Source organism: Mirounga angustirostris, unplaced genomic scaffold, assembly GCF_029215605.1.
Source record: "Mirounga angustirostris isolate CCGP_5_RB_7025 unplaced genomic scaffold, mMirAng1.0.hap1 SCAF_18, whole genome shotgun sequence".
Taxonomy (NCBI): domain Eukaryota; kingdom Metazoa; phylum Chordata; class Mammalia; order Carnivora; family Phocidae; genus Mirounga; species Mirounga angustirostris.
This window is the reverse complement of record NW_026991726.1, coordinates 1,801,445-1,826,621: the sequence shown is the minus strand read 5'-3', so window position 1 is coordinate 1,826,621 and position 25,177 is coordinate 1,801,445. Positions and strand designations below refer to the sequence as shown.

Sequence of the window (25,177 nt, the reverse complement as noted above, 5' to 3'; positions counted from 1 at the left end):
AATGCCCCCAAAAGACATGAGCACAGAATTTGGATTGTTCTCTTTTCCCCAGGACTTTACAAGGAAGGACTGAGAATGAAGAGGGCATATAGTGTTAGGAAGTCACATTTTTCAAAAGGAAATCGAACATGTGAAAAAAAGTATCTGAATTCTATGCCATTTAATTGCACTCGGATCAGTGTAATTCTCACTCCCACCGTATACCAATGCTCCAAAGCTACCCCAGTTTTATATCACATATTTTTTTTGTAGTACATTAATCAAGAACAAGAAAGAAGTAATTCTTGTATAAGTTGGAATCACGTTAGTATCATTAATGTGCGAATTTCCCAGAAAAATCAGATGGTATTTTTAAACAAATTTGTGTTGGATGATCACTATCTAGAAGGTTTCTCAGTATTTTCACATAAAAGGGCAAGGGAAAAAAAATGTTTTGGAGAACGGTAAGAGTGTTGATTGTTCATTATGAGGGGTGTCTACCAGAATTAGAGATCTCTCCTATGAAGTATGTCCGAGCAGACTGTCCTAGGCCTGTCTTTTCTAAAGAATGGACAAAAATGCCTTCAAGAAAAGACCAGAATCATAAATTAAGAGCTTTTTTTTTTTTTTTTTCTTAGACGCTATTTTCTGAAGAGTTGGCAGCCCAGCCCTGAAGCGAGATAGGCCAGAAGTCCAACTCTTAAACTTTATCAGTGTCAAAAACTCTCCGATGATCTATTAAAATCTAAGGTCATGTATTTTCTCTTCAGAAAAACTATTTTTATTGTAAAAATGAACTAGTTTTGTTCTTCCTGTGCAAGTAGCGAGGCTCAGGAAGGTCCCTTGCGGTGATTACATAATGAGGCTTCGTGCATGGCTGACCTTGCCCGCTCCTCTGGACCCGGGGGCAGCAGCGCTTAAAGGCCAGAGAGTTGCTTCTGGGTCGAACAGGTCAGTGCTCTTCCGCCTCTCCTCAATCTTCCTCACCTTTGTAGGGGATGTAGCTTAGTCCCAAGAGGCAAAACAGCCCATTGACCTGAGCAGTTTACTGCGCGTATATGCTTTTTGAAAAAAAGCTCCAAATCTCCTCAGTCTATGATCTCACCCACGTGAATCACCTCATCCATATTTAATTCGCGCAACCAGAGAAAATATTCAAACTATTTAACGACAATAAGGCACCTTTACGGGTAATTCCAATGGCACCCTGGAATAGTGTTGGAGCAGGGCCCTGGAGGCCCCTCTGCCTTTAGCTGGAAGATTACGGAGAAGGCAAGTAGAAACCATGGGGACACTGGAGGGCCGAGGGCAGCCGTTATTTGCCAACTGGTACTGAAGAATTTCAGTATTTTAATAATCAATACAGCCGTACCAGCATGTGCCGTCTGGATAGAAGCCCTGCTCACAGCACTGTGAGGTGGAAATTATAATCGCTCCTTCAGTTGAGGAAACGGAGACCCAGAAGGTTAGGTATTTTTGTCGTGGTCACTCAGCTAGAGGGAGACAGGGATGGGGGAAACCTGGAGGGCAGCCTGGCTGGTAAGACTCTACGTGGCCTCTCTGTGAGCCAGGCCAGCATTTGTCATCAGCTCCTTAGTGTCAAGTCTGGTGTTAAACCAAGCTTGGATACGTCCTCCGAGGCTTCCTCGTTCTGTGAAGTTGGCCTGGCCAGAAAAGGCTGCAAGGAGACCAGGGGACTGAGCGTCTACAGAGAATGTCCCACCCCTACCTCCAGCAGCTGCAGGAGCCCATGGCTGTATTCAGGCTGTGCAAGACCCCACGGGCTGTGTGCCCGAATAAGAGATGGGACTTTGAGGGGCCATCTTTTCTGAGGTTGCTTTGGGAACAGGAGGCTTAAATACAGTCCTCTTAAATGTACTTTTTTCCTCCTCCGTTTTTTTCTCTGAAGATCAGGGAAGCGTATGAAGGAAATGAATTTTCTTTTTTCTTTTTAAAATTTCTTGAAATTAAAAAAAAAATTGGTATTGCCTGTAAAATTCACATATACTCATTGTAGACAATTGAGAAAAAATGGAAGGCACTTTTAAAAAATACTTATGCTCAAAAAAAAATTACTTATGCTCCTATTGCCTGCTATTTTATTTATTTACATACATAGTCTTGGAATCATACTTAACGTTTTAAAGTTGTTTTTAAAATTATTATTTTTTTAGGGGTGCCTGGGTGGCTCAGTCAGTTAAGCGGCTGCCTTTGACTCAGGGCCTGATCCCAGAGTGCTGGGATTGAGTCCCGCATTGGGCTCACTGCTCAGTGGGGAGCCTGCTTCTCCCTCTCCCTCTGCCTGCCGTTCTGCCTACTTGTGCTCTCTCTCACTCTATCAAATAAATAAATAAATAAATAAATAAATAAATAAATAAATAAATAAAATCTTTAAAAAAATTAAAATTATTAGTTCTTTAAAGCTATTTTTGAAGTAGTTTCATGAACCCTTCCCCCATTTTATTACATTATCTTTGAAATTTATTTGATTACTCCTTTATTGTCAGACATTGAGGATACATCCAGTGTTTCACCGTTCTGCATGAGACTCCATCTAAATCCTGATAACACGACTCTCTAACTCACCACAGACTATTTCCTTAGGGAAAATCCTAAAAACTGAGTTGACCTGAGTAGATTACTGCACGTATATGCTTCTTGAAAAAAAGCATTGAGAGATTGTCCTTAAGGGCCCTTTATGATTTTTGTTTTTCTAGTTTCTTACAGCCCTTGGCCCACGGTTATAATCATGATAGTGCTTATCTTAAGTTTTTCCTTTAACTTCTTTATATTACAGAAGTTTTGTATTGAACTAGCATATTTCATATCAAATAATAGCATTCAGTATATTGTTTACCAATTGAGAGTTGGTTTTTTGGGTTTTTTTTTGTATAGAAATGTTTTCCATTTTATGACCAATTCCACTACCCTTTTCTATTTTAATTCTTACATTGGTTAATTCTTTAAAAGACATTCCAAACATCCCATTCAGATCTGATAAGGATTAAATATTTTTCTTCTCATTTGTTTGAGGCTAATTTTTAACATTTGACTCTAAGCCATTAGAAGTTTTATTTGATTAAGGTAATTTTTTTTCTTCAAAATAATGCTGTAGTTACTCCAGCACTGTTTATTGAATATTCATTCTTTCCCCCATTAAGATCTGCTACTACTTTCCTCTTACACTAAATCATTACATATACAAACACGGAATATTATATATATAAACCAAGTATTGGTTTCGTGGCAATCTGTTTTGTCCTATCAATGTACCTATATTTCCTCGAAGCAATACATACCACTTTGTTTATTGAAACAAGAGTCATAGGATTACCATAAAAGAATTACTGTCTATGCTTGAATTTTCATTTTTAAAAACCATTATATATTTTAAAGAACTAAAAAAATAACGAAGAGATGTATGTACATAATTTATTTATGCATCTTCATTACCAAAGGCTTTCAAATATTTTAGACAAATGTAATATAGCACAATAGAATGAAAAATTTAAAAATAAGGTAAATTCAGGAGTCAGGTACAGTACTCTAACAGTGATACACGCTTTGCTACACCCCAACCCCAACCCCCCACCCCCCACCAGGACCTTTCCAAACACCGTCTGTAAACTGCTTCAGTGCTTGTTTTCCTAACCTTTGTGACAGGCATAGTGCTTGGAACAGTAGAGGGCTCGAAAATTATAAAAAAAAAAAAAAAAAAAAAAAGAAAGAAAAGAAAAGAAAGAAGGAAGGAAAAGGGAGGGAAAGGGGAGAGGGGAAGGAGAGGACTTTGAAATCAACACTGGCTGAAGTTAGCGCTGACTTATTTGATACTTTTTGATGCTATTGTGAATGAAATTGTTTTTCCCGATCTCCTTTCCAGGTAGTTTGTTATTATCGTATAGAAAGGCAACTGATTTTTGTATATTGATTTTTGTATGCTGCAACTTTACTGTATTTGTTTATTAGTTTTAATATTTTTTTTGTGTGATGTCTTCAGGATTTCTTATATATAAGATCATGCCTTTGGCAACAGGGACTCTTACTTCTTTCTTTCTGATTTGCGTGCTTTTATTTCTCTTTCCTGCCTAATTTCTCTGTCTAGGACTTCCAGGACTGTGTGGAATAGAAGTGGCAAGAGCGGGCCTCTTTGCATTGTTCTTGGTATTAGAAAAGCTTTCTGGTTTTCACTTTTGAGTATGATGTTAGCTATGGGTTTTTCATGTATGGCTTTTATTATGTTGAGGTACATTTCTTCTATACCTAGTTTATTGAGCATTTCTATCATGAAACGGAGTTGGATTTTATCAAACACCTTTTCTGCATCTATTGAGATGATCATGTGATTTTTATCCCTCATCCTGTTAATGAAGTATATCACATTAATTGATTTTCATATGCTGAAACATCTTTGCACCCCAGGGATAAATACCACTTGGTCATGGTGTATGATCCCTTTAATATGCTGTTGAATTTGGTTTGCTAGGATTTTATAGAGGATTTTTGTATCTATGTTCATCAGGGATATTGGCTTGTAGTTCTCTTTCCTTGCGGTGTCTTTGTCTTTGTCTGGCTAGTGTGTTTTCAGTTCAGTTATCTTCAGCAACCTGATTGTTATTTGATACTTAAAAAACATCTTTTCTGTTTGTTGACATTTTCACTTTGTTCATGCATTGTTCTCCTGACCTCAGGAACCATCATTATCATGGTTATTTTGAATTCTTTATTAGGTAAATCATATATCTCATCTGATTATGATCAGTTTCTGGAGATTTATCTTGTTCCTTTTGTGGGGAGGGAACAAAGGGGAGAACATATTTCCCTGTCTCTTTATTTTCCTTGACTTTCTATGTTGGTGTCTGTGCATTTTATAAAATAGCCACTTGTCCCAGTCTTCATGGACTGTAAAGGAGAAGACCCTCAGGGACGCCTGGGTGGCTCAGTCAGTTAAGGGTCTGCCTTCTGCTCAGGTCATGGTCCTGGAGTCCCAGGATCGAGCCCTGCATCAGGCTCCCTGCTCAGCGGGGAGTCTGCTTCTCCCTCTCCGTGTCCCCCTTCCCACTGCTCATGCTCTCTCTCTCTCTCTCTCTCTCTCTCTCTCAAATACATAAATAAAATATAAACAAAAAAAGAAGAAGAAGAAGACACTCAGCAATATGTCCAGTCAGAGATTCTGGAGCCCTCTCAAAGCTTAGTGCTTATCCAACCTGTTTTCTTTGTTCTTAGCAGCCCCCAGGCATCCAGTGTGTGCCAGGTGCTGTCAGTACTCGGAGGCAGACGAGACGGAAGCCAATTCCTCAGGCAGCCCCCAGAAAAGTTGGATTGTTGAACACTTCGTCCAACTCTTTCCCTCCCCCAAAGAGAAGCTGGGATCTGAGGGGTTTTGCCTGTTTGTTCTGGGTTGGCAGGCGCGGCTGTGGTGACTAGTTGTGTGCTAGATCGCAACGCCGTCTTTGTTCTCTGTGGCCCCCAGGGGCTAGTGTATGTCGGGCCCCATCAGTGCTCCGAGACAGACGAGACTGAAGCCAGTTCTTCAGGCAGCACTAGGAAAAGTTGGGACATTAGATGTGCGATTGGACTTTCTCCCTCCTCAGGGAGCAGCTGGGGTTTAGGGCCTGCTCACTGTGCGCTGAGCCTGAGGGGAGAGCCGTGGTGCGTGCCCTCCCGCACACCCATGCAAACTACGACTTTGTTCTCTGTGATCCCAGGGGACTAGCAACTCCCTGCGAGAGGCAAGATACAAGCCAGACCCTTGGGTGGCACTCAGCAGAGTTGGGACACTGGACGTGTGTTCCAACTCTTTCGCTCCTTAGGGAGACAGGGGGCGCTGGGAGTTCCTTCCTCATCATATGGCTCTGGGCTCTGTCCCAGGAGTGGGGATTCTGGCGAGAGAGTGTTCTCTGTTTTCCAGACTGGCTCTGATGTGGCTGGATTGGCACTTGTCCGGGGCGCGGGAACCTTTCCCCTGGGTTCTGGGCTTCTCATGAAGGGCATTGAGCCACGTGCTTTTGTGAATCGTTGTGGCTATGGAAGGTGGAGTATCCGGGGCTTCCTATTCCTATACCTTCGTGATGTCAGGGGAGCCCCAGCCTGTCCTTCTAACTTGTCCCTGGAACCATCCAGGGTCCCAAATTCGGTTCCCACCACGCAGTGCATTAGGAATGGGATTTTAAGCTCTTCTTTCACTGTCCCCAATCCCAGCCCTGACAGTACACTGTATATGCTCATAGTAAATGGCACCAGATGATTTTTATTGTCAAAGTGATGGAATTTTAGGGACAGAATCATTTCCAGTTAATAGTGTGACATTAGTAGTTGATAGATTTAGCTTCAGCCTCAGAAGCTAAGTCCAGCTCACTCAAACTGCCTTCAGCGATGCTGTAACTTAGCTCAAAAGGACCGTTTGGGAAGCAGAGCTGCCAGCCACTTGCTCACTGCTCCTAAGATAAGGGAGGCCCATTCCCTTTGCTTATTCTCTGCCCATAATGTGCTCACAGCATCTGTCAGGACTCATTGCTTACAAAAGAAAAGGACTTACCTTAAATCAGCTTACACATGAAATGAAACTCAAAGCAACTAACTCATGCAACTCGTGCAACTAAAATGTCTAAGGAAAGTTGTCTCAGGGCTCAAACCAAACCCTGTCACCAAGCCTCGGTTTCTCTCTTTTTCTCTCTCTTCACCTCTCAGCTCCGTTCTTGTGTGTTGGCATTAATCTTAGGTAGGTCCTTCCCACAGGTCTTTTTAGCAGTTCTTGCTCTATAGCCTACCAACGTGTTAACCCCAGAAGAGAACTTCCCTTTTCATTTTATTTTCCTTTCTCCTAATAGCTTATAGGCCAAGTCCCAAAATCTGAGTGAGACTCAGTGGTCTGTCTCAGAATCACTCACTCTATCCAGGGGGTTGAAACGCTCTCATTGTCCATTCCTGGAAATTTAGGGTTGGGATCAGCCCTGGCCCAACTACATGGATTGAGTGTGGACAAGTGTGGTTCCCTAAAGGGAAATAGAGTCATGGAGTTAAAACAGGAAAGAGTGGATGTTGGGCAGATGTAACGGTTAATTTTATGTCAACTTGACTGGGTCGCAGGGTGCCCAGATATTTGGTCAAATTATTTTGGGTATTTCTGTGAAGGTGTTTTGGCATGAGATTAACATTTAAATTAGTAGATTGAATAAAGCAAACTGCTCTCCCTAATGTTGGTAGGCATCACTCAATCAGTTGCAGGTCTGAATTTTAAAAGGCTGACCTTCCCCCAAGTGAAAGAGCATGCCCTTTATCCCAATACATTTGACCTGGGACATTGGCTTTTCCTTGTCTTCAGACTCAAATTGAAACGTCACCTCTTTTTGGGTCTTGAGCCTGCTGGCCTTTGGATTGGAACTTACACCATTGGTTCTCCCTTCAGACTCAGACTGGAACTATCCCATAGGCTCTCCTAGGTCTCCAGCTTGTAGACTCACCCTGCAGATCCTGGGACTAGACAACCTCCATAATAATATGAGCCAATTCCTTGTAATAAGTATCTTTTAAAAAATATGTATTTTATTTATTTATTTGAGAGAAAGAAAGAGAGAGAGAGCATGAGCAGGGGGAAGGGGAGGGGCAGAGGAAGAGGGAGAAGCAGACGAGGACAAAGATGCAGGGCTTGATCCCAGGACCCTGAGATCATGACCTGAGCCAAATGCAGCTGCTTAACCGACTGAGCCACCCAGGCACCCCATAATAAATATCTTTATATTTGTAGATATATCCAGCCGGTTCTGTGTCTTTGAGAAACCCTGATTAATAAAGCAGGCAAAACAGTAGAAACTCTCTATACCCTTCATTTCCTCTCTAAACCCCTCTGGTTGTTTTTGTTGTTGTTGTTGTTGGGTGTGTGTGTATGTGTGTGTGTGTGTGTATTTTTTAAGGCCCATGTTCTGCCTGCATCCTCTCCTTCCTGTCCCTGAAATACGTGGGTGGCCTAGTCCAGAGCTCATCCTCAATCTCTCCTTTAAAGTCCTCCTTTGTTTTATTCTTGAAGAACTAGGCGTCACCTACTTCATAGTTTCACAGGGCACTGGAGTTCCTCGCATCTGCTCATTCTGTTTCCACATAGACTTCTCTAGCTTCCCTACCTTTAAGGAAGAAAGCACACTTTCTTTTTCTGTGCACCTACTATGTACAAAACACTGTGTTAAAATGTTTTCTGTAACATGGATAGGAAATACTTGCTTCTTTCTCACCAACAAGGCAAGAGTCAGGTAATCATGGTTTCCTCCTCCCCTCTGCTAACCTAGCTTTCTTATTCATCTCTGGTCAGGCGGTTCATGATATTTTTAAAAGTTCTACTTTGTCCCCAGCCCTGCTGTTAGGGTAGTAATTAGGTTCTATGACCAGCTGCAATAAAGCAGAGAGACGTCTGGACAGAGCAGTGGAATTAGCTTGAGTAGCAAGTTACTGGTAAGCACTGTGAGAGTTGGTCCCTCAGGGTGGTTAGAGCCTGCTGAAGGAGGGTCAAGACCAGAGACGGTGTGTTGTGCCTGAATGGGGAGTGACGTCAATTACAAATGTACCAGCAAGACCCACCCCCAAAACATCTGGTTTACCTTGTAGCAGCCAGTCTGGCATGCTGTAAATGATCACAAGGCCCAGGATCAGATCTGGTGCCACCATTGTCCCAGTGTGAGATCATGGAGAGGCCACTTCATGTTTTGGGCTTTGCTTTCCCCTCTGTGACTTGAAGATAATGTGTCTTCAAGGCTGACTTTATGGTTGTGATAGCTCAGTGCAGTCCCTCAGAATCCCATGCTTAGAATGGCTCCATACTTGGGTTAGTGCTCTGCTGTCACTGTCTTGAAATTCTTAATGACATTTGAATAAGGGGTCCAGCATTTTCATTTTGCACTGGGCCCTGCAAATTATGCAGCCGGTCCTGTGGGCCAGGTCAGTGGGCACATAGTATCCCTAGGCTTCTTCTATGGACTGAGGAACCCCAAACCCTATTAGTTTGGGAAAAAAATAGGTTAACTGTTAACAAAGCTAAGTAGGTCTCTGTGTTGGAGGACATCTCAAAGTCTTTAGCATGTTAATGTGCTTTGTCATTTTCCAGGAAGGGGATATGAAAGTCATTTTCGAAACTTATTTGACCACAAAGCCCCTCCACTTTTTTTTAAAGAGGCATCTCACGTAACAACTATTACACATCCTGGGGAATATTGACCTCTGTGTTTGCTTAGGGGGCTGTTATCTCTAGCAACCTTGACTTTTTTGATTTTTACGAGTCATGTGTGGAGGGTGGAGGTGGGGGGTAGGAAATAAAGCTGGAACCAAGGAGTGAGGATAATGCTATTTCATGCCCCACGACTCTGTTGCAAGGAAGAGTTATGCTGTTCTAGTCTCCCCGAAGCCCAAGTAGACCCACCATTTTTTCTCCTCTGAATCTTTGCTTATGTTGTTCTGTCTGCTTAAATGTCCTGCTCCACCTTCATCTAGTAAATTCTTGTTTCTTTTTCCGAAATACATCTCAAATTTATTTACCTTTATATCTCCCAGCTTCACCCTTATATAAAATACATTGTCACAAGTGGACTAATGCTATTGTCTCCTAGCTCAACTCCCGGCTCCAGCACATTCTCCACATGGGACTCTGACTTGACTTCTCTTTTCAAAATGCCAGTTGGCCTCATGCCACTGCCCAGCTTAACACCCTTCAGAGATCCTGCTATAATTAGGAGAAAATCCAGATGCTCTCCCATGGCCAAATGCCTGACAAGACCTGAACCTCACCTACATCTCCAGCCTCTTCTCCAGCTGGCCTGCCCATTGCTCCCATTCTCCATCAGCGTGAGCTTTTGAGTCTTCCTTGATAACCCCCAATTCTTTTTCTTTTTAGGAATCTTTTTCTTACTGCTCACCGTATCAAATGCTAACTCCTTATCTATGTTGTCTTCCCTGACTTTTTCCAATCAGAAGCAAGTCTCTTTTGTCTAAATTTCTGTACCTCTTTAATGTACTCCTTTATAGCTCTCACCTCTGCTTCTTAGTATTATTTGTGGGTTTACTGTATCTTCCTAGTTCCTCAAGTTCCTAGAGCAGTATCTCACAGATCTTTTTATACCCCAGCTATGCCTGGCACAAAATAGGTGCTCCGTAAATTCTGACTGAGTTGTTTTGAATAATTGAAAGAGCTTTCAATAAAATAAGCAATGAAAAAAAAATGTTAGAGAGGTTTATTTAAAAACAAAACCACAATAAGCACTGGACTCCTTGCCAAAAATGGGCATGCTTCCCGGACGTTTTAGAGGTCTTGGAGGATGGCCTAAACACTGATCTCCACTGATCCAAATCAACTTCATTAAACACTCCCTGGGCCTGGGAGATGAATGGCATGGGAACCAAGTCCTGACAGGTAAGGAGAAGAGATCTCCTGCCTCCAGGTGTTCCTGGCCTCAATTAATGGCCCTGCCACAGAAACTTTCAAGGAGGAAACTGCCATGGTCATGGAGGACCGAATGGTGCCCTTTTCCGGATCTTTTGGAAGTTCCCTCCACCTTGGGAGGAAGCCTACATATGTGTGCATGGGTGTGATTGCAATGAAGACTTAGGGAAATGGGAAGGTGTCCGTTCTGGCCAGAACACTCAAATGTGAGTGATCATTACCACTCCGAGTTCATTTTGTTTTATCTGTAAAAGTAACAATACATAACTCACAGGGTGTGGGAGTATTAATTAGGACAATCTATTTCTTAACTTTATATACTTATAATAGTGGTAAATACATGTTAAATTCCTTCCTTTCTCCCCTTCCATTCCAGCTGAGAGCTCTACATGTGACCTCCAGGGTGGACCGCTTCAGGGTACATAGCTAGAATTTGTGGAAAGGGGAAGAATATATCTATATCTATATATACATATATAGATATAGATATAGATGTGTATGTATGTGTGTGTGTGTGTGCATTTGGCTCATGTATATATGTTATATAAAGGGAAGTTTCTATTTGCTATGCATTTTGATATAGTAAGTGAGCAACAAAATGATGTGCAATTAGCATCTGTTGCGTTTGCACCCACAAGAGAATGTGTTTGGACTTTTGATCTCAAAGGGGATAGAAATGAGTTGCTAGACTAATATTAGTCTGTAGGAAGAAAATTTCTACAACTGTAAAGGGGCAAACAAAAGTAAAATTTTCTTATTCAAGCCAGGAATAAGAACGCATTTAATCTGAGGCAGATTGATGAGCAGCATAGAAAAATCAGAATTTCTTTTTTTTTTTTAAAGATTTTATTTATTTATTTATTTTTTTGAGAGAGAGTGAGCGAGAGAGAGAGCACAAGCCGGGGGAACAGCAGGTAGAGGGAGAAGCTGACTCCCCACTGAGCGTTTTGAAAAATCAGAATTTCTTGTTTAAAGTTTGCTCAATAGCCAGAGTGAGGCATTTCCACTGGTAGATACAGAAACATTTTCCGGTCAGTCTCCAATATCTATTAAATGGGCATGGGAAATGAGTACCTGTATTAGTTTGCTAGAGCTGCTATAACAAAGTACTGCAAACTGGGTGGCTTAAACAATAGACATTTATTGTCTCATAGTTCTGGATGCTAGAAGTCAGAAATCAAGATGTCAGCAGGATTGGTTCCTTCTGAGGACTGTAGGGGAGGGATCTGTTCCAGGCTTTTTCCCTTGGCTTGTTGATGGCTATCTTCTCCCTGTACCTTCACATCATCCTCTGTATGTATCTGTCTCCATGTTGCTCCTTTTTATAAGGACACTAGTCATAGAGGATTAGGACCCACACTAATGTCCTCATTTTAACTTGATTACCTCTATCAGGACCCTATCTCCAATTTGGTCACATTCTGAGGAACCGGGGATTAGGACTTTAACATAGGAATTTGAGGTAAGGGGAGGGGATGCATTTCAATTGACTTTCATAACAATTTTAAACTTGAAAGTCTCTGTTAAGATGCTATGCTCCTAGCTCAGCAAATGAGCAGCCAAGTCATAAGACGGTCATTTTTTGGCCTCTGATGACCAGTTCTGGATGGAGGTATGGAAAACAGATTACTTGGAGACAGAACACTTCCAGGAAGAGCTCACTGAAGGTCAAGGACGTACTTAAAACAGTTAGCATGATGTGATGTGACAGGCTCACGTGTGGACCAACTGATGCAAAAGCATGGAAGACCATTGAGGCATGCATCTCCTCGAGGATTATCCCCACAACAACCTTACTTCAGTTTTCGGGAAATGATGCTTCTGGCACCTGCTCTGTGTGTCTGGCATAAGCTAATCTCTACCTGAAGCATTTCCTCCATTGTTTCATTATAAATGGGCAAGAGATCTAAAAAGAAAACCAAAATTACAGTAAACAAACAAACATAAAACCCTCAGAAGATCATATATGTACAGGAATAATAGATGGAATTTGAGACAAATAATAGATGCAATTTGAATGACAGCTGTCGTTGAAAACAGCTCTTTAAAGTTTTAACTGACTTTTAAATGGCATGTGAACTGGATAAGCATTGTGGGATTTTTTTTTTTTTTGCATTTCTTTTATAATTATAAGATGTGGAAAATAAAATGCATATTTGTTTTGTCGTTAATGTTGTTGAAAAGGACACAGTGTCACAGAAGGAGATTCTTTCGGAGAAATTGTCATCTGCCCTGACATTCAATACTCTAACAGCAAACAAGCAAAGCAATAGGGAACTGATGTAACAAGTTCCAGGAATGAGGCGTTCTTGACTCTTCTCTTCCCTGGTGTGTCATGATCCAGGGAATGAAAAGAAATTTGACCCTGGATTAGTCCCCTCCTTGGATTTTCCTTCCACCATGTTCTCACACGCTAGGACCAGCTGCCCATTCTGAGCTCAGGGCAGCCTCTTCAACCATTATCAGCCTAACCTGGCTTGTCAGGAAACCTACCCTGCCCCTCCAGATTGGGCCTGGCTGCTCTATTCTGTACCAAGTACTGGAGAATAGTGTCAAGTTCGTAGTAGCCCTGGTAGTTCCTAGATTCCCATCCTCTCCCTGCGGAGGTCAAACCAACTCTTTGTCTGTGGCCACAACATGCATTTAGCAGCACAGTGAAGGGCTTTGAATCTGGCTGGCCCGGGAAAGCAGTAGGGGTGGATAGAGCTGTCTTTCCTTCTGGGCTGTCTCCATCTGTCCCTACCCTTTACATGCCCCACCCTACTCCCAAAAAGTAAAAAAATCAGGATGTTTTTCACTGTCCATTGCTTTGTGTTTTAATAAACAATTTGCAGTGAAAAAATATTATATTAATTAATATATATAATATAATATATAATATATATCATATATTATATAAATTATATATAATATATAATATAAATTATATTATATATAATATTATATTAATATATAATATAATATATAATAGGGGCGCCTGGGTGGCTCAGTCGTTAAGCGTCTGCCTTCGGCTCAGGTCATGATCCTGGGGTCCTGGGATCGAGCCCCGCATCGAGCCCCGCATCGGGCTCCTGCTCGGTGGGGAGCCTGCTTCTCCCTCTCCCACTCCCCCTGCTTGTGTTCCCTCTCTCGCTGTGTCTCTCTCTGTCAAATAAATAAAAATCTAAAAATATATATATATAATATATATAATATATAATATAATATATTGTATATAATATTATATTAATATATAATATATATTATATATTATACATAATATATTATATTATATATAATATATAATATTATATATAATATATTATATTAATAAATAGTTAATATTTCAGAGCAACCTCCCCAACTATTTGTTTCCTCTCTCCTCCATCCCACTAACACCGTGGCACAGTGGCATAAGGTCATTTATTAGATGAGGCCATTTATAAGATGAATCAATGACGTTTCTTCAGAGTGGAGACCCATTCAGTCACTGAGGGAAGGCACAGGCCAGTAATGGGAATAGCATGCGTCCTGCAAGCATTATTAAAGATGGCCGGGCGTCGACACAGCAGAATGTCAAGATGTCTTTGGCGAAGGGTTTTAGCCTTCTTTTAGCAACGAGCAGATCACCTCATGTAAAGACAGGACAGAACCCTCTGAAATCTTCCCTGGAGCTTAACCAATGGATTTGAACATGCTTATAAAAATGACTGCATAAATATTTTTCTTTGCCCATTTCAGCGCATGCTAATCAGAAAGGCTCTCTGAAAACAATATTTTTATCTGTACCTCAAATTCATCCATACCCATTAGCTGCTCAATTACGCGAAACAAACTTTTAGTTGCATGCCAGGGGCTTAATTTAATTTGCCTGGGATAAGCAGTTGGCTATAACTGTGAAACCCTGTGTTTTTTTTGAAATTAAACCAGAGTAGTGAAGCAAAAACTTAAAACAGTGTGGAAATTGAAGCAGACCATAGTTCATATTGTGTGGCAATGCGAAGCAATTTAGTAAGCAGTATGCAGGTATGTTAGTCACATCCTCCCGACTTGTTCACTTTCCAGTTACTGCTTGTTCTTTCTGTTGTTTTTCGCTCTAGTCCTGTGGATTCTAAAGCAGAACAACTCAAGTGACATTAGTTCATGAAGACAAAAGCAGCTTTTTTTTTTTTTTTTATTGTGGCTGGGTGGGTGTTTAGTTCAAGCAAGAACAGAGCAGAATAAAAATGGTCTTTATAAATCCTTAGCCTAATGTAATTTTCTTGGATTCAAAATGTAAATTCTATTTAATTACTTTCCAGTCATCATAGAATGCACTTCAGCATTTTTAGATAGTGAGACACATTTGGCCTAAGTGCAAAGGGGGAAAACTTTAACTTTGCAGAAAACCGTTCTTTTGTTGCTCATCATCAAAACAACATCCACGATACGCAATTCTTATGAAATGGAAGTTACAAAGTTGATCCTTCCCGGCAGGTGAAATAAGTATATTTAGGTCTGAGGCACCTTCCTGGACAAACGACGGAATCCAGAGCAAAGCCTCTTTCCATGGCGGGTCTCTCACTGTCGCACACGTGGTGTGGAGAAGCAAGAAGAGCCGCGGATGGGGCGTCGCGGGCTCAGGGTGCGAGTTCTGCTCCGACGCTGCTGTTAGCTGCCTGACCGCAGGCAAGTCACCTGACCACGTTTTCCGTCTGTCTCCTGGTCCGTGAAAAGGTGAAAGGAGTACTGTGTGATACCGGCCGCAGGTTGGTCTTCCTCAAAGGAGAAAAAGATGAGTGTGATGACGTATGTCAGGGGGCAGGAAATAGGGCAGGGGGAATGTAGCTTCAGAGGAACTGGGAAGGGAAAAGCCAAAGGGCCGGACTCGCGGCTAGTGAGGAGGATGCGCAGAAGAAAAGCCTCGGGGAGCGTGAGCAGTGAGGGCTGCAACGAGAATGGACAAGACACTGCAGGGGGGGAAGCGTGGAGCTCCTTGAAGGAGACGGGTGGCATCTTCCGCCTCGACTGTCTTTGCAGTGTGCACCTTCCGCAGACTGTCCCGGCTCTGCGTCGGTGAGAGCGGGTTTTAGGAATCTTCGAGGAGTCAGAGCCAGGGAGGAACACGGGGAACAACTGCATTGTGTTGAGACGGAGTCCCCAGCCAAGCCTGGTGGATGGGAACGGTCCATGCAACCACTGAGAGTGATGAGGTGACAACTGAAGACACAGAGGAAAAAGGAGAGAAAGCCACTGGATGCCAGTCCCCTGAGATTCTCCGTGTGCTGGGTTTATCCAGCAGGGAAAAAGGAATAGAGGGAAGCGATTGGCTGGTGATCGCTCATTTGTAGATTTACTGGCTTAATTGCCAATGAGGGAGCGAGGCTGCTCACAGGTGAGGTGCCAAAGTGAGTAAATGTGAGTTATGTTAAGAAATTAACAAAAGATGAATTTTAGGCAACGTTCTTGAAAACACGGTCTGGCGATAAGATCCACTGGACTGTGAAATAGAATTTCAGTGGGAACGGGAGGGAGTGCCATCATTTAAGATATTTAAAACAAGACTAGCTAAAGCATCTGCTAGAAACTTATCCAGAAGGGAAAAATCCAGACCTGGCAAGAGATGAGCTAGCTGATGTCTGGGAGCTCTCACACCTCTAGTTCTTGATGTTGAGAAGTTGGGGTCGAATCCCTGAACATTTTCACAAATGCATTTAAGACTGGGAGCTTTGTGACTCATTAGTCATTGTGGTAATCTCTAGGATTCAGTGCCAGCTGTGGAATTTCAAGCAGATGTGGCAAAACAGTGACGATCACCTTTCAGATTCATAGCCTCTTCGTCTCTCACTCTGGTTCATCTTTGGGAGAATATAAGCATATTTTTAAAGGGCAAGTTAGGTAGTGGCAGAGATATAAAAGAAAAAAAAAAAAGGAAAGAGAAAAATCTGTTTGAGAAAGAAAGCTTCCAGCTTCCTAATTTATATTAAGGAGAGGAAAACTGCCAATGCCAGATTTGAGTACTGTGGACTATGCCTTGATCTGACCATTATAAGACTGTGCCCAACTCAGAACAATTGTCAACTGCTAATTATGCATTTGAGCATTAGGCCCAGCAAATTGATAATTCCAGACCATCTCCCCTCTGCTGTCTAATATGTTTCTAGCGTGTCCCTTGGCTCTTTGTTAGCAGAATGAACTATATCCTTGATAAGACGGTCATTTGAGAGGAAATGCATCTGGAAGGACTGGCAGAAGAGAAGAGATAGGAGTGCTCCCTTGGTAAGAGTAACGACCATCTGTCAGCTCTGAGTCTCTGGGCTAGGCTAGCTAGGGAAAAGACAGGTGCAGATCAAAGTGGAAAACACTCGTTTTGAATGAATTTGTCAAAAGTTTGCCTTACTTAATTTCCAAAAGATACTAAACCAATGGCTTTGAATTGGCCTCCTGAGAGCAGCACTTCCGTTGCCTACCACTGCACACATGGTGTGTGGAAAAGCAGAAAGAACCAGGGATGGGGCCTCAGAAGCTCAGTGTATGAGTCCTGGCTCTGATATTTATATTAGCTGTTTGATTTCAGACAAGTTGCTTAACCATATTGTCTCAGTTTCCTGTTGTGTGAAAAGTGAAAAAAAAAAAAAACCAACCTATCTTTCATAGATAGCCCACAGGGTTGTCTTTACTGAAGGAGGAAAAAAATGGAAGCAGCTCGTATATGTATTCTGAAAGAAAAGCACTTGGAGTAGAAAAATGTGTCCTATCAAAGCCAGGTCTTCTATCTATTTAGGAACTGGACTCACTTAAACTCCAACAATTCCTTATTGTCTTAGCCAGTTTGGGATGCTATAGCAAAAATATCATAAACTGGGTGGCTTAAACAGCAGAAATGTATTTCTCAGAGTCTGGAGGCTGGGAAGTCCAAGACCAAGGTGTTGGCAGCTTCAGTTCCTGCTGAGGGCCCGCCTCATGGTTTGTAGATGGACTCCTTCTTGCTGTACCCCCACATGGCAGAGAGAGGTAATTTCTCTCATGTATCTTCTTAAATGGGCACTAATCCCATTCATGAGGGCTCCACCCTCATGACTTAATCACCTCTCAAAGTGCCCACCTCCCAGTACCATCATATTAAGGAATAGGGCTTCAACATGGGACTTTTGGGGAGACACAAACATTCAGTCCATAGCATCTACCATCAATTTTCTCCTCTCTACTAGATGATTCCCACAGGCTTGCACTTATAATATTTCTCATCGTAAAACAAACCACATGGACAAAAAACGTCTTTGAACCCAAGTTTCACGTCTTCCTCCACCTACTGCCCACTTACGCTGCTGTCTTTGACAACATTCCCAGAGAGTTGTCTGTACTCTGCTTCCACTTGATCAATTTTCAGTCCCTTTTTTAACTCATTCCCTTGGGTTTTGTCCTCACTACTCTTTGAAACCATCATGGCAAAGTCATTAATCACTTCCCTATTACCAAATCTACTGGTCACCTGACAGCCCTCATCTTTTGTGAACTTGCAGCATCATTTTTTTTAAAGATTTTTTTTATTTATTTATTTGAGACAGAGAGAATGAGAGAGAGAGGGAGCACATGAGAGGGGGGAGGGTCAGAGGCAGAAGCAGGCTCCCTGCCGAGCAGGGAGCCTGATGCAGAACTCGATCCCAGGACTCCAGGATCATGACCTGAGCCGAAGGCAGTCACTCAACCAACTGAGCCACCCAGGCGCCCTATTTTTATTATTTTTTTAAAAGATTTTATTTATTTGACAGAGAGAGACACAGCGAGAGAGGGAACACAAGCAGGGGGAGGGTCAGAGGGAGAAGCAGGCTCCCCGCCGAGCAGGGAGCCCGATGCGGGACTCGATCCCGGGACTCCAGGATCATGACCTGAGCCGAAGGCAGTCACTCAACCAACTGAGCCACCCAGGCGCCCACAGCATCATTTGACATACATTTTCACTTCTTGTTTTTGAAACACTCTTCACTTGGCTTCTAGCCATCACAAGTGCCTGATATTCCTTCTATAACCTCAACTACTTCTCAGGCTTCTCTGCTGATTCCACCTTTTCTTTCTGACCACTATTCTGGGGTGCTCTGGGGTTCACGTCTCAGATCTCTGTCTTTATATCTGTAGGTGATTGCATCTAGTTTCATGGCTTTCAATATTATGTGTCTCCTGTCTCCAGCCCCAGCCCTTCCTCTGAGCTCCAAACTCACATCAAGGTGCCTTGCTGGCATCTCCAATGTCTAATACATTTCTCAAACTCAGCATGTCCAGAAAAATCTACTCAGGTATTCAGGTCAAAATTACAGGAGTAGCCTTTTAATCTTTTGCTTCCTTCATTTCCTTTTTTTTTTTTTTTAAAGATTTTATTTATTTATTTGACAGAGACAGAGACAGTGAGAGCAGGAACACAAGCGGGGGAGTGGGAGAGGGAGAAGCAGGCCTCCCGCTGAGCCGGGAGCCCGATGTGGGACTCGATCCCAGGACCCTGGGATCATGACCCGAGCCGAAGGCAGTCGCTTAACCAACTGAGCCACCCAGGCGCCCAGCTTCCTTCATTTCCTAAATCATATACATAAGCAAGTCCTGTCCACTCTTCAGGTTACATCTCAAATCTAGCTACTCCTCAATTTCAAGATGATTATTCCTTTGCTTCACCATCTGCTCTTATTTAGGGCAAAAGCCTCCTAATGGATTGTCTTGCTTCGGTTTGAAATGGCCCCAAATCCAATCTCCATACCACAGTCTCAATGATCTTTTGGAAACCTAAGTCAGATCCTGTCACTTCTCATTCAAAATTCTCTAACACATTACTATCACATCTATGGTAAAATTCAAATTCTTTATCAGGCCAACGAGTCCCATATAATTTGGCTTCTACCTACTTCTCTGATCTAATTTCCTACTTCTGTGCCCATTACATAGTCTGTTTAGTCATGTGAGCTTTCTTAGTTCCAGGAATATGCCAGGCTTATGTCTTCCACGGGATACTTGCAATTTCTCTTCCCTCTGTCTGAAGGGTTTCTTCCAGATCTTTACAAGAGTTTTCATGTAGAATCTCTCCCTGACCATCCTATCTGAAATAGTCCTTGTCCCCCACTGTCTTACCACAATCCTTCAACCTGATCGTATGTTCTTCAAAGCATCTATTAGTATCTGAAGTTATACCTTTTTTGTTGTCACTTGCTTTTCTCTGTCTACCCAATAAATGTAAGTTCCTGATTTAGTTTACCATTGGATCTTCAGTACCTAGAATGAACATAGCATACAGTAAGTTCTCTGCTATGGTATGAATGTTTGTGTCCCCTGTCCCCCTGCCCCCCTACCCCCCACCCACCAAATTCATATGTTGAAATCCTATCCCTCCCAAATTATGGTATTAGTAGGTAGAGCCTTTGGGAGGCAATGAGGTCATGAGGGTAAAGCCATCATGAATGGAATTAGTGCTTTTGTTAAAGAGATCCCACAGAGTTCCCTCATCCCTTCTACCATGTGAGGACATAAGGAGAAGGTCCTGGCTATGAGCCAGGCAGAGGACCCTCACCAAAATGTGGTCATGCTTCTTGAGCTTGGACTTCCCAGCCCCCAGAGCTATGAGAAAGAAATTTCTGTTGTTAAAAGCTACCCAGCCTGTGGTTTTTGTTATAGCAGCCTGAACAGACTAAGATATGCTCCACAGCCATTTTTTTTTTGCGCCTTGTTAATTCACCACATCTTTTACATTTCTTTAAAAATTATTTTGTTATGTTTGACTTTTGGTACATAAGGAGACTAGGTCTTCTTTATGGAGCCAGAAGATGCCTGCTGTATTGGCTAATTCCAACATGTTATTCTTTATTCCAATAGTTGAGTAGCAGTATTTGTTTAGTGGCTGATTCTTTATAACTCCTGTGTTTTTTCTCTCTAAGGACTTCTAGATATGTCAATGTACATAGATCACAAGCGGAATTGACCACTTGTATGTTCTTTGGAATTGGCTTTTTGATGAAACTATAAAAAATCTAGGTTCTTCTTCTTTGGTCATCTTCCTGAAACACAGATGTGTCAGTATGGGGATGCAGGTTGAAGCAATTAGACTTTAGAATAGAGGAGAGTGAGCTGACAAAAGAGTAAGCCATGTTGAGGCTTGGTCCCAGCATAGCAAAGAAAGCAGAACTGAGGGCCTGGTGCACAGATGGATATGATAGCTTGAGGCAGAGCAAAGAGGTCTGGTTGCTGGAAGGTGGGAGGCTAGTGAAGGCCAATGGCAAGACAGGAGAGGTGATAATGGGACTGAGCCAAAGGAGCAGATAGCAGTCTGCAGAAAAGAGGACATGGTGGTGAAGGAGAAACAAACTTCTACTGGGGCGTCCCTCAGTTATCTCTTTCTGGAGTACTAACCACATGCTTCATTTAACTTAACTGATCATTTATGAAGAGCCTACATCTTCCAAGCTTTGTGATTGGAAGCTAAAAGATCCATTCTGTGTCGTCCAAGTGCTCACACTCTGATGTGTTCTTTGTCCTCGATAAACCTATGTACGTAACAAATCTTCATTAAACTAAGGAAATTTGGTTTAATTTCAGAAAGATAAAGATAATGGAAACTGGTTGAGATTAGGGGACAAAAGGAAGGTTACACAGAAGAGAGAAGATTTGAGGAGGTAAGGTGCCTCCTTGAAAATAAAGAATTGTCTTTTTTGGTTTTTCATTATTATTTCAGTATTTATCAAAGGCTTCCTCAGTGTAACTAGTGCTTCATTGTCAATAGGGAAAATTGCCCCTTTTTCTCTTTTGCTCACATCAGCAAAGGAGCATGGATGATGAAATAGGAAATCTGAAATCAGTTAGATAGACACATTATTTCCAAGAGTGTCTGAAAAATTTTGTACAGGAGAATTTTGAATGTAGGCAAACGTTTAGAAATGCTGTTCTTATCTTCTATGCTCTTCTTTTTCCACCCCCTAGGACTCCTTGGAGGAGTTTGCATGACATTCTGTTTGACGTAAATTCAGCATGTGTCCCAAGTAAATCAACAACAGCTGTTTTAAATAGCAGATTGTATCCCAAAATATCATTATGAACCAGGGGAAGAATTGCTTGGATGCTTATGTTTTCGGATTACACTGATGGATCCTAGCATCTGGACATTGTGGCCATGGGTAGACAGAGTTCAAGTTGGCTGAGAGATGGTGAGCTATTACACAGAAAATGTGACCTTTGGGGGAAATTTCAGTGTGATCTCAGGGTTAGAGATGCCAGCAAGAAAGGAGCCCAGCTACATTCCAAGGAGTCGTGCTTCAGTTAGTTGAAGCTTTTACTTAGAATCTTGGGGATTTCTCTGAATGGGCCAGCAAAGCAGTTCAATAACAGATGGTTCCCCAAAACACCCACATCAGTGTTCTAGCAAATATTCAGTACCCTCCTCCCTCCAAGAATTTGTTATATAATATGATAGGCTAATTGTATTATGCAATGTCACAGAAAAAGTTTCTGTCCTATGACCTAAAGAATGTTTTAGACTCAGGATAGAACCAGCTCTACCTTCAGTCTCTCTCATTGCCTCCCATTAGTTGGGATTCCTTTGACAGTGACTGTGGCACTGCTCTCTGCTTGGATATCAGGCCTAAGAGAAAGGGTTAGGCATGGTGGTGGTGGCACATGCATATCTCAGGAGCTTCGGAGCAGGCCCAGTCCATCTTACCCATGTAGGCAGCACTTCCCTGGGGAGCCTCCCTTCTGCCTTACTTTGTAGGCTTGCTAAGGGACATTGCACCAACTTCCACTTCTAAGAGCTCCCTCCCTGCATGAGCAGGCTTGTCCATTGGGCACAATTTTATAAGGCCCTATGTCACCTCATACCTATGAGGATAGCTACTTTCAAAAAATCAAAAAATAGCAAGTGTTGGCAGGATATGGAGAACCTGGAACCCTTGTGCACTACTGATAGCAAGGTCAAATGGCACAGTTGCTATGGAAAACAGTATGGTCATCCCTCAAAAAATTAAAAATAGAATTACTATATGATTTAATAATTTCACTTATGGATATTTATCCAAAATAGGTGGAAGCAGGATCTCGAAAAACGGTCTACACACCCACATTAATTGCAGCAATATTCACAATAGCCAAAACGTAGATGCAACCCAAGTGTCCATCAATGAATGGATGGATAAATAAAATGAGGTATATACCTACAATGGAATATTACTCAGCCTTGAAAAGTAGGGAATTTCTTTTTTTTTTTTAAGATTTTTTTTTATTTATTTGACAGAGAGAGACACAGCGAGAGAGAGAACACAAGCAGCAGGAGAGGGAGAGGGAGAAGCAGGCCCCCCACGGAGCAGGGAGCCCGATGCGGGGCTCGATCCCAGGACCCTGGGATCATGACCTGAGCCGAAGGCAGACGCTTAACGACTGAGCCACCCAGGCGCCCCCAAGTAGGGAATTTCTAACATAAACTACAGCATGGATGAAACTTGGGGACATTATGCTAAGTGAAATAAGCCAGTCACGAAATGGACAAATATTGTACAACTCCAATGGAGAGTCGTTGCTTAATGGATGTAAAGTTAAGATTTTGCAAGATGAATAGAGTTCTGGAGACTGGTTATACAACTATGTGAATGAGCTTAACACTATTATACACTTAAAAATAATTAAGATGATAAATTTCATGTTACATATATTTTACCATCACCAGAAATTAAAAAAAAAAAAAAAGATTAAACAAAAAAAAGGCTGTGTGAGTAGTCTCATTATCTCATGGAACTGCCAGATTTGACCTTGTGCCCCAGATTCTCTGTGACATCACACCTTCTGTCTTTGGACTGACAGCCCTCGAAAGCTGGACCCTTGGCCAGAGCGAGTCCACCTTTCCTACATATACTCCCAGCCTGAGGACAGTCCCTTCCCAAGCCCCCACACTCAGCCATTGGCAGGGTTTTGGGCCCCCTGCTACTTTGGGATAAGGTTTGAATATATCTCCGTTGCTCATAAACCCCCAAAGACATTAATGAGAAACATCTGTTTCTATCGCTTATATCCAAGTTTCGCTTAGTACAAGTAAAAACGTGAATCCGGAAAGTTCACTGGTCTAGTTTGTGTTTTCCCACTGATTTGGTGCCCTTTTATTTGAAATGCTTGGTGGGGTACCTGATGAAATGGTTGCCAGTCCCAGACCTCTCTTGCCACAGAGAAAATGAATCTGGGGAACAAAATCACTTATTTATTTTTAAATATTTACTGTTAAAAAATAGGAAAAAAGCTCATAAATTTCAGTGCTTCTAGAATGGCTTCCAGTTAGGTCCAAATCATACCCACCCTATAAGGCTCAGCTCAAATGCCAAAAGATCCTCTGAGTCAGAAGTGATCAATAACTTCCTCTTTTGAATTCCCATAGCATTTTATCTGAAACTCTCTTAAGACCTTTATACTTTTTATCCTAGATTATGGTTATAGATCTATATCCATCTTCCATACAGACTCTATGTTGTGCAGGCTACTGTATTGCTGTGTCGCCCACAAGGCCCGTGCATGAAAGATGCTTAATATATATTTGCTGAATACAAAATATAGAAATCCTTGGGAAGGTTATGCTAACTCTGCAAAAACAGATTGAAAATGGCAAAATTTCTGGTCCCATAGCTCCTGGGCAGTGCAGATATCTTTGGCCAAGGGTGGTGGGCCCTTTCTGGTTCTTCCCACATCACCCTCCCCAGGCAGCTGAGACTCACAGGAAGCCTGACTCTAAGTGTGAAGTTGTTAATGAGACAAATGCAAAGTGATTTTGACCATGCATCCAAGTCACCATGGAATCTAATTAACAAGCGTGGTCTTGACCAACACGTGAGAACGAGAGTTCACGTGCGTGCTAACATTGCCAGGGAGACCTTTCTGAGGAAAAAGGAGTTTTACCGAGTGACAAAAATGGTCATTTCACAGAGAGAAGCAGCCCGATTGTTTTAATGGAGCATATAGGCAGGGAAATCTGTTCAGCCTGAGAGACCCAGACTTAACTCTTTCAAGTGAGCAACAAAGGACTCTCCAGCTTTCAAAATGCATTTCTTCTGTCTGGAACTCTCTCCTAACTCATGCCCAAGGTCAGACGAAGGATGGAGCTACAAATGGAGTTACAAAAAATTTATTATCGATGCTGCTACTTTTCCCTTGGAGGTTAATTTCTGTTCAGAATCCTCTTCACGGAAGAGCTTAGAAAAAACGCAGAAGAGAATCAATGGGAACAGCATCCAAATTGCTCTTTCCCTGGGAAAGAGCTCTTCACAAACCCTTCATGGGACACTCCACTGAGCAAGGCATTCTTGCTCTTCCCCCCCACCCCATAATTAACGGGTTATGCAGCCACGTTACCCTGCCCTTTCACCTAGATCCTGAAGTTACTTTTAGTGCCTACCAAAAACAGTGAATATGGAGAACATGTGGTTCATGCCTTCTGGTGTACTGTATTTACTGTGTGATCTTGAACAGCCAGGGAGTATATGGATGAGTCCCCATGACTGGCACCTCACGAGACTTCTTCTGGTATGTGGTATGTTTATTTCACCTTTATTAGCCAACTAAATGCTGCTTATATGTGCACAGTTTTCACCATTGTTCAATATTTGAGTGTCAACAATAAACCAAGTATTGAATATACATTTAGATAATGCTTCTACCCATAAGGATGTGCATGTGTAGTGGAAAGCAAAATGATTACTAAAAAAATGCAATGCCTAGAGGATTAGGGGAAGTACCTGCATCCATCCAATTTCCCTTTCCCTAGAGGAACCTGGCAGAAGCCTTCTTTCCTCACAGATGTCCTCCATTCCCCACCCA

The 25,177-nt window shown here is 42.1% G+C and overlaps 1 long non-coding RNA gene across 2 annotated transcripts in view; it reads left to right on the top strand.

Annotated features, from left to right (window-relative positions):
• Positions 1–23,596, top strand: part of LOC135363078 (uncharacterized) — a 28,529-nt gene extending 4,933 nt beyond the window's left edge. Inside the window, exons 2-4 of one of the 2 annotated variants that reach the window (XR_010408801.1) lie at positions 21,311–21,534; positions 22,407–22,528; positions 22,617–23,596. This is a non-coding gene — a long non-coding RNA (uncharacterized LOC135363078). The remainder of the gene's footprint in view (positions 1–21,310; positions 21,535–22,406; positions 22,529–22,616) is intronic. The other variant, XR_010408800.1, reaches the window with a different exon arrangement.
• Positions 23,597–25,177: the final 1,581 nt, after the last annotated feature.